Raw genomic sequence first — 8449 nt, forward strand, 5'->3', positions numbered from 1 at the left:
AATGACATTGACTCTTATTGCTATGACTAGATGGGCATTGTCCTTGTGGGTCCTGCTCCACACCACATTCTTTCATTCATATGTCTGGGTCAACTGGCTGGAAGTCTGTTAACACATTCAATGCCAGACTTTTTAAAGAAAGATGGCAAATGCCCCTGTCCTTCCTTATGTTTCCAGGAATATCCACAGGGAGCAGCATTACTGATCCTTTACCATGCTTGCTCCATGTTACACCTGTTGTGTTCCCCAACTAGTTGAAATACAAGATCCCTCTCTTCTGGTGCTCACATAAATGTTTCACCTTTCAAAAACTTTTCTGACTACAGTATTTAAATTGCATTTTTCAGTTTGTGAAAGAACAATTCGTTTTAAGTACTGAAATATTAGGAAAGAGTATGGATCTTTTGAAGGTTGACTCTTATGCAAGAGTGTGTAAGTATGACTCTTAGCTATCTACTGCTAACATTTGACTTAAGAAATAACTCAAGGAAATTTAACTGTGCTGCTCAACAGCACCATTTATGCAAAGAACGTATGGAATGAACAAGAAAAATTTGTGCTGGAGAATTCAACAAAGGAAAAAAAAAAGCAACAACCAAAACCCAGATATTTTCTAAGTCTAGCACACTGGTAAATGCTATAGAATTAAAAACTAAATTTGCTTTTTAGTTTTTAAAACATTTTTGTATTAATTTTAAATCAGTTAAAAAAAATCAGCTGCCTGGTATTACGGGAGGCACAAGCTAGCACTGTATTTAGTATTTTCTCTCCAGCTATTTTTATGTGACCACAATGAGATCAAAACACAAATAAAATAGGTAATAATGTAAGTAAAAGATTCAGCATAGGAAATGGAAATTCTATTTAAATTCAGCTAGCAAAGTGATTAAGACAGTCTTGTCTCTGAAGAGTCCTAAGTATAGAAAATATATTCTTAAAATACTTACATTTTTATACATTATCCATGAAGAATAGAACTTGAACAGAAAAAGTGTATTCCTAATAATTTGGAAAATTAGTTGAAATAATGCTTTTTAAAATTACAATAGAAGATTCTAAATGGGTAAAACCTTCCAACTAAAGACGACTATATTATAAAATAACTCAAGCATTTACTTAAGAAAATTGCATCATTGAGAACTAAATTATTTTCAAAATGAAATGATTAAATGATTAGGAATTTATTTCCTTTTTTCTCCCTTCTTTTATTCATACTCAAAAATTTTATTCCTCTCTCCCGTGAAAGAAAATTTCCTAAATGTTTTCAATTCTATATAATTCTTTCTCAATTATTTAAATAGCAAAATTCTGTTTCAAGTATAATTTAAATTGTACAGTTTTTAAAGTTTCAATAGATAGTTAAATAATTACGTGGAGCTTAGGTAAGTGAGACAGTGTAAATCATACGATCTGGGAGTGATGAGAATAAAACCTTTTATATTTAGTTAAACCATAAAGATAAAAAGTAAAATATAGGGTGGTCAATCATTCTCTACCATTTATTGAAGGTTGGAAGATAAGCAACTTTTTGGAAAAATGGAGAGAATGGTGCTTGAGAATAAGGAGGAAAGTGCTAGAGCAGGAAGATGGGGTTCATAGTGGTTCACAGATTTTCATAAAACCCAGATACTCTTCAAGGTGGAGACTTGAATATCAGATAAAATAATCAAGAGTAACTTTTTCCAGGACTGTTTTCACTGTTTCTGTGGACACAGAGGATAGTTACAGATTGAGGATTAAGTCTAATAAAATGGACACAGAATTCTAGTGACTTTTTCAGGAAACATAGATAGGAAATAATGAAACTGAAAAGAGAGAATGTACTAAGTGAATAACAGGATGTTAAAACTGGTTCTGTTTTCTCATTTTACTTTAGATCTCAAATTAATAACAAAAAGATGGTCCCATAGTAAAACGTCACTTCCAAATGAACTTAGGCTGTAGAGAGCTAGGTATGTACTCCTGTCTGTCCAGAACTTGTTCAAAAAGCTGGACTTCTAGGATTACATCAGAAATACTGCCTTGGTTTTCCACACAACAATCACAGCAACTGAAAGCCCACAGTTGCTTAAGCAATCTTAGGTAATTTCTTTCGGAGAGAAAGGAAATGGTTCCTGTTACACATAATGGGAGGGACAGTAAGGTACTTCCACAGCCCTGTTTAGGGTAGTTTAGGAAACAAGGACAAGCCTATGACATTGAAGATTGTCTATAGAAAGAAACAAGAAGCTAAGACTGCTTGTGGCACCAGAGGAGAGAATCATAAACAACTGCAGCCTCTTATATTCCTAGTAAAGTGTCTGTTTCCAAGAGATCTCATGAACATAAGGTCTGTCACCTCCTCACTTACTGCCAGAGATGCAACCTACCAAGTTCACCTGGATTGGCCAGGATACCTCCACAGCAAATCAGGAAGCAAAGGGTCTAATTGCTTTGCCTGGGTCAGAAACATAATCAGATGGTAGAAATTAAGTAACAGTCATATAAAAGAGTATTCCCCCCAAATGGCTGGATTTCATGATCCCACAATACCCCACACAGAAGCAATACATAGCTTCTATTGTCCACCAGGCCAGCAGAAACTGTCACCTTACAGTAATGACAACTGAATAGAACTTCTCATCCCTGAACATCCCTCAAAAATTACTAAAAAGGGAACTGTCTGGGAGGCTTACTTTGACTCAGACTAAAAATCTTAGTCCCTGTAAATTTAGTAACACAGTAGGAGGGCCTGCCCGCATCATAACAAACAAACAGCAGAGTGCAAAGGGAGGAAACAGAGAGGAAGATAAACATTGCCAAGTCATTCTGCACATATGCAAATACCAGAAGATCATCCTGTGGACACAAGAAGCTCTTAGGAGAGATCCCAAATCAAAAGCATAATATCAGGAAAAAAGAAAAACTGAAAGAATTTTGGAAGGCTCACATGGTGTAGAAAAATTACAGGGGACTCTGGGGCATAAGAAAATAGGTTGCTAATCTATGTCTTCTTCAGAAGAATGACAAGGTGGGTTGGATGAAATATTGACAGGCAAAAGCAGAAGGGGTGCACGGCAACAAAGAGGAGTCAAACATACACAAACGATGATTGCAGCATGGCAGAACATGAAGGCCAAACTCTCATTAATGAAGTCAAAAAATCAGACCCTTAAAATAAAAGATCCAATTGAACAATGGATAACTGAAAAGAACAGCACTCAAACAACTAAGAAATACAAGAAAAAAATAATGAGCATCTCTAGCAATCAGAAAAATTCAACAAACAATCACTGCCTTATTCCAGAGTGAATGGCTATTATCAAAATGCAAATAACAAATGCCAGCAAGGCAGTGAAGAGGAGTTGGCATGGGCTCATAGAAGCACCCATGCACAATGCTAGTGGGAATGTAAACTGGTAGAAACATGAAAATCAGTATGGAGAGTCTTCAAAACACCTCAAATACAAATTGCATTTGATCCTACCTACTATTCCCCTTCTAGAATTAAAGATATCATACAACAGTGATACATGCAAACTCATGTTTACACCAGCATGACTGACAATTGTTAACCAGATGAATGGATAAAGATAATAGGATATTTCTGCATAATAGTATATACTGCTCTGCCATAAAGAAGAATAAACTTGAGGCTTTGTAGGAAAATAGACATACATCAAGACCATAATGTTAAGTGAAATAAATCAAAAACATAAGTTTAAATATTGGATAACTTTTACTATATGAGAATCTCAACGTATACATAATTTTAAAATAAAATTAATAAAAATAAACACTAGCCAATAGGGGGATAGATCTTCTACAAATGGCAATAGGATCTAGAGATGAAGGGAGAGAGAAGAGAGAAGAGGAAGTGGAGGAAAATGAGAATAAATACAATTAAATTAAAGACAGGCCAGATAGCTCAGGTTATTAAAGCATATGCTTAGGCAGATACAGGGACTGGGATTCAATCCCAGGAGTGCCACGCTGGCCCCATCCCTGGGGCCACACTGAGATGGTGATTGAGACTGGGTATGGTGGCGCACACCTGTAACCTCAGCGCTAGGGAGGCTGAAAACAGGAGGATCACTACAAGTCTGATCTGTGTAGTGAGACCCTATAGACCCTGTGCTAAATTAAATACATAAAGAACTTTGTTAAGTAGAAGTACCTACCTCTTAAGATGAACATAAATGCTCTGTACTGCAAATATGTACTAGTAAAAAAAAATTAAAAAGGATGAATGCTATGAGTGCACAGAGGTAGAAAATATGTGTCCCACTGATATTCTAACTCAGTTGTTGAGTCACTTTGAAATTAGGACCAGTAGCCTCAAAATCTTCTTTCTGAGATATTAATTAATTAAGTAATTCTATCATTACTACCAAATGCTGTATTTCTAAAATTCAGGAAACACAGTAAATTCTAAAACTTTTAAAAATTTAATTTACTCCACAAATTCAGTAATCCATAAAAGATGACCTGTCATTGATGTGAATTAGACAAGTTTCACTAAATTGGCTTAATGGATTTTTGAAGAAGAGATCCAAGATGATCACAAAATACGAAATCAAAAGTGTTGGGGCTGGAGAGATGGCTCAGTGGTCTAAAGCACCTACTTGGAACAAGCTTGGCAAAGCACAGGGACCGCGGTTCGATCCCCCAGCACCACATTCTAGCCAGCCCCGCCCCCTGGTGGGCTGAGCTGGCCACACACACACACACACACAAATAAATAAATGTTAAAAAAAAAAAAAAAGTGTATTATCCTCAGCCAGAAAGATGCTGGTCTTCATATGTGCAACCAGAATATCCTTTTCAACTGTAGTTCATATATCTTTTCATTTTCAATGACAAATGAAATATCATTTCATAAATTAACATCTAACACTTGTTTCACAGGGAGGAAGTTGTTCCGAATGAAAACATTAAATGAAAACAAAAACATCTCAAACAAGTGCTTTCTTTTAGTAACAGAAATGAAAGAATTTAAACTTTTAGAATTTCAGTAAGAGATGCTTGCCTCAATTTTGATTTTGAAAACCAGTAATTTCCTGGTTAATTAATCAGGAAAAAAAAACTCAAGGAAAAACTGTAATAATGACCATTTCAGGTTTATCCAGAAAAATTGCTCCAAAAATCACAGAGGATGTAACAATACAGGAAAAAAATCATTTTCAAAATATTCTCTTATCCTTAAATCAATTTTGCTTCTCAAAATAGAGTTGTTTATGCTTAGCTCTCATTAGATTTAAAGCTACTATTACCCTTACTGGTTTGATTTAGTAAAATTCTTGCTAATGTAAGCATGATTTCTCTCCAAATACACTTAAAGAAATACCAAGATTAAGATTTATTGGTTTCCTACCAAATCAAGTTCTATTTATATTCAAAAGCACTAAAAGGTTTTAATGGAGTTTAAACTTTAATTTAATTTAGATAACAGTGGCTCTCTTCATCAATTTTCCCACTCCTTTTACCTTACTCATCCATAAACTTCCAAAGTTAAATTTTAAAAACTATTTATTGCATAGCAAGATAAACCCCAAAATAAAGTGAAGATTAGATGGTGAAATCAATTTACTGTCTTGTATTTTACAAAATTAAAAAATGTAAAACATAATAAATCACATTACTGAGATAAATATTAGTTTTAAAAGTTGTATTATGTACATGTATCTGTATTTACTATCACATAACATGTATTTTTAAATGATAGATTCCAATCAGAACACTTTGAAAACACAGCAACAGAGGATGATAGAACTTAGATCTGAGTGGCTTAGTCTGAAACTTCCTGTGTAACAGTAAGGCACAATTTCTCAGCTTCAGATTTCTCATCTACTATGGTAAAAATTTCAGATAGTGAAGTAGAATAACATCAGTATATTAGGACATTTCAATAAATGCAAGGCAGGCATTTGATGAAATTTAATATCTTTTCATGTTAATGACAAAATTTGAATATAAAATGAAATATCAAATGATTTCTCTTATGTGATAAATTAAACTATGAGTAATTTAAAGAGCAAAACAAAGCTATATCATAACAATCAGCAGTAGATTTTGTGGAGATGCTAAGAGGACCTAGGAAAGGTGACTACAAACTAGTGAGAGGGGAAGCAGTAAATCAACTCCTGTGATGTGGGTAAGTCCAAATTTCCCTTGATAAAATTATTATGTATCACCAACATATAATAATGAATTAAGTAAATGTACCTCAACTTAGTAAAGGTTATATGTAATAAGTTTACAACTAAGATACTGAATGGCAAAAAGCTGTAGGCTTGATAAGATCTGGAAAATAATAAAGGAGCTCACATTCATTGTTTTTATTAAATATTGCACTAGAAATTCTAGCCAGAGAAATCAGGCAAGAGAAAGTTATAAAGGGCACCTGTATTAAAATGGATAAAGTGAAACTGTCTTTGTAACTGACAAGACTTAATGTACAGAAAACCCGAAGGAATCCACAAAACAATTCTGGAATTAATACTTAAAAATTCAGCAAAGCAGGCTGGAAAAGATAGCCCAGCAGACTAAGCACCAGCCTGGCAAGTGCAAGAACCTGAGTTCAATTCCCGGTACTGCATGCCATACTGGCTCTGGGACCCTAGGCACACCATGCCAGCCCCAAAACTGGGAGAAGTGGTACACAGTTGTAAAATCAATGCTGGGGAGGCTGAGACAGGTGGAACACTAAGAGTCTGAACTACACAGCGAGACTCTATCATAAAAATAAAGTTTATGAAAAAAATTCAACAAAGCTACAGGACACAAAATGCACATTAAAAATCAGTAGTATTATTGTACTGACTGCAAATTATTTGATGTAGAAATCAAGAAATCAATGCGACTCCAAATATATTCATAAACAGAGTCCAGGGTGATGGCTCAGAAGAATAAGCATTTCCCTGGCAAGCACAAGGGTCTGAGTTCAATCCCCAGTTCTGAAAATATATATCAAAATTAAAATAAAACAGATGAGTATGCTGGCACACAACTCTATTCCCAGCACTTAGAAGGAAAAAGTAACACAATCCTCACAAGTCAACATCATCCTGAGCTACAAAGATAGTTTGAGTCTAGCCTGGACTACACAGCCTGACCATGAAAATCAATCAACCAATCAATCAAATAATCAAACAATAAAACAAACCTAAGAATAAATTTAACACAAGAAATTAAACTGTTTTACATTAAAAACTATAAAACACAGATGAAAGAAAATAAGGTAGAAGCAGAAACACACAGCATGTTTTGAACAGGAAGACAATATTGCTAAAAGGCTCATACTGCAGAAACTAAAAAACAAGAGTCGCTGCAATAATCTCTTTCAAACTCCCAATGATTTCCTTCATAGAACTAGAAGTAAGGAAAAAAGAAAGAAAGAAAAACAAGCACACACACAAAAAAAAATTCATATGGAACCATAATGATAAACCAAACGATCAAAAAAAGTGTCTTGGTTACCCTTCACTCATTGCTGCTACAACATCCCAAATTAAGGAAGGATTTATTTAGCTCAAGTTGATGGAGGTTTTAGTGTATACTCAGCTGGCTCCAAAGCACTGTGGCATGTGGCACAGAGCAACCATTCACAAAGAGCAAAGGAAGGGGCAGCAGCTCCAGAAGCTAGCCAACCTCTCTCCTCTCCTCACACTGTAACGCAGATTACCTGCTACAGTGTTGGTGCAGCACTCATACCCACAATAATCAATCACGGACTTCCGAAGCTGCATGAGGAACACACCGGTGTGTGCTACCTATACACACACCATAACATTCCACCTCTGGACCCACAGAGACTCATCTACATCCTTTATGCAAATGTCATTTTAGTCCATCTTTAAGAGTTACCAAAGTCCTACCAGTTCCAGTATGGCTGAAAAGTCCAAGTACCAAGTCTCCTCGGAGATCTAATGCAAACTCTTAGCTGTGAGCTCATGCACAAATGAAAAATTAAACACATCTAACATTCAGGGGTGCAAGATAAATATTATCATTCCAAAAGGCACAAACAACAGGGGACTATAAAGTACTGGGGCCAACACAAGTCCAAAATCCAGCAGGGCAAGCATTAAGTACTATGGTTCCAGGTGGAACATCCAAAGCAATCTGTGGCAAACTGAGCTCCAAAAGCTGTACATAGTTCTGCCCCTACAGCAATTTTGGAGGTAGCTCCAATGACTGAAGAAGTTCCCATGGCTTCTCTCTCAGGCTAGCTTTAATCCTTTCTTGGAGTTTTCCTCAGATGATCTGAGTTCCTGGCTTTTCCAAACTTCTGTGGATTCCACTGAATAGGTTTTTCACCCAAAGCTTTACACATAGATGATGCCAAGGTCTGCTGCGAGCTGGAACAGTAGCCAGGTTTTCTTCTGTCTTGGCTATAGGGGCTGAGGGCCTGGATCACTGATCACTCTGATCCTGATTCTGAGTAACAAATGCTCTAAGCCAGTGCCAT

The sequence above is a fragment of the Octodon degus genome, unplaced genomic scaffold, assembly GCF_000260255.1.
Source record: "Octodon degus isolate 3935 unplaced genomic scaffold, OctDeg1.0 scaffold00059, whole genome shotgun sequence".
Taxonomy (NCBI): domain Eukaryota; kingdom Metazoa; phylum Chordata; class Mammalia; order Rodentia; family Octodontidae; genus Octodon; species Octodon degus.